This window comes from Tarenaya hassleriana, unplaced genomic scaffold (assembly GCF_000463585.1).
Source record: "Tarenaya hassleriana unplaced genomic scaffold, ASM46358v1 Cleome31, whole genome shotgun sequence".
In the NCBI taxonomy this organism is placed as follows: Eukaryota; Viridiplantae; Streptophyta; class Magnoliopsida; order Brassicales; family Cleomaceae; genus Tarenaya; species Tarenaya hassleriana.
In genome coordinates, this window is record NW_010966274.1 from 589,175 (window position 1) to 591,296 (window position 2,122).

The following is a 2,122-nucleotide window of genomic DNA, read 5'->3' on the forward strand; positions in this document are numbered from 1 at the left end:
AGTGGCTTCGGAAACCCTTTCCCGCACCACAAGTCATGGTTAGCCTCTAGCAAGACGCCATGACCACCCACCTAGAATAGAGTTAGAGGTGATCTAACAAAGCCAGCATTAGTTCGAGTTCTGATCCTTTGTCTCACGATGTCGTATGTTGAACAAGGGCATGGTATGAGCCACCCTTCAAGTTCAACCGCTTACTCGTCTAGGCAAACCGACTGATAAAATAGATGTACATTCATCTATAGCGTGGCCACGCATTTTCACAGTCCGATTTCCACGAGGGGCCCAGCGACATCTCTCCTGCGTAGGAGGTGACAAGTCCCGTATTGCATGTCTACTATCTGCATATGATTCGTGAACGTATCTGAGCAACGCCGTTATGATCATCCGGTTAAAGACGACGTTTGACGCAGTCAAGACACGTCACTCCTCATATCAGATACTCTAGACATCTCAGGTCTGAGGATCCAAGAACGAACCGCTGTATGAGATTCAAGTCATGACTCATGTCCATGTGACAATCTCATGCGGGTCATCCAGTAACTCGTTCCAAACGAGAACCCATGATTGTGATTTGCATCTAATGCATATGATCATAATCATCTATCACACATCATGCTGGTCTTAATTCATCATTGTTCCCACAATGATAACTGACCAGGGAGTTTAGAATCATCTGCAATGATTCAAGGATATTTACCGTAATATAACAAACATGCAAATCATATAACGGGAAAAGTAATGCATTCATAAACCAATGAATCAATACATAGTCAAAATGTCATATCACGGATCATCGTAGAGCATTACAACCAACAGATGGGATCTGGGTTGTTTCGCTTATGCGATCGCTCCATTGTTGTCACAATACAGAGCAATGGGGCTATCCCCCGCCGCTTCTTTGTCGTGATGCAATACCATATGCACGGGATGACTAAGAGCTTAGCCGAACTGCATGGGATGCTGAAATCGGCCGAGCAGGATATCGTGGTGCCCAAGACTGTGCTTGCTGTTGAGAATAACTCCAGCAAGAAGCGGCGGGGTAAAGCCACAAAGAAGCGGCGGGGGATAGCCCCATTGCTCTGTATTGTGACAACAATGGAGCGATCGCATAAGCGAAACAACCCAGATCCCATCTGTTGGTTGTAATGCTCTACGATGATCCGTGATATGACATTTTGACTATGTATTGATTCATTGGTTTATGAATGCATTACTTTTCCCGTTATATGATTTGCATGTTTGTTATATTACGGTAAATATCCTTGAATCATTGCAGATGATTCTAAACTCCCTGGTCAGTTATCATTGTGGGAACAATGATGAATTAAGACCAGCATGATGTGTGATAGATGATTATGATCATATGCATTAGATGCAAATCACAATCATGGGTTCTCGTTTGGAACGAGTTACTGGATGACCCGCATGAGATTGTCACATGGACATGAGTCATGACTTGAATCTCATACAGCGGTTCGTTCTTGGATCCTCAGACCTGAGATGTCTAGAGTATCTTATATGAGGAGTGACGTGTCTTGACTGCGTCAAACGTCGTCTTTAACCGGATGATCATAACGGCGTTGCTCAGATACGTTCACGAATCATATGCAGATAGTAGACATGCAATACGGGACTTGTCACCTCCTACGCAGGAGAGATGTCGCTGGGCCCCTCGTGGAAATCGGACTGTGAAAATGCGTGGCCACGCTATAGATGAATGTACATCTATATTATCAGTCGGTTTGCCTAGACGAGTAAGCGGTTGAACTTGAAGGGTGACTCATACCATGCCCTTGTTCAACATACGACATCGTGAGACAAAGGATCAGAACTCGAACTAATGCTGGCTTTGTTAGATCACCTCTAACTCTATTCTAGGTGGGTAGTCATGGCGTCTTGCTAGAGGCTAACCATGACTTGTGGTTCGGGAAAGGTTTCCGAAGCCACTGCCACTTCGAATGGGCCTACAGGGTCACACACCATTAGGGATGGATCACACGTGAAGAGAACAACGCGAGAAAAGAGCGACGAAGCGATCTGGAAGAGTTCCGCTGAGGAACGTTCGTTCCGCTGAGGAACGGACGAACCGTTCCGCAAATGCCAGACCGTCCGTTCCAGGTCT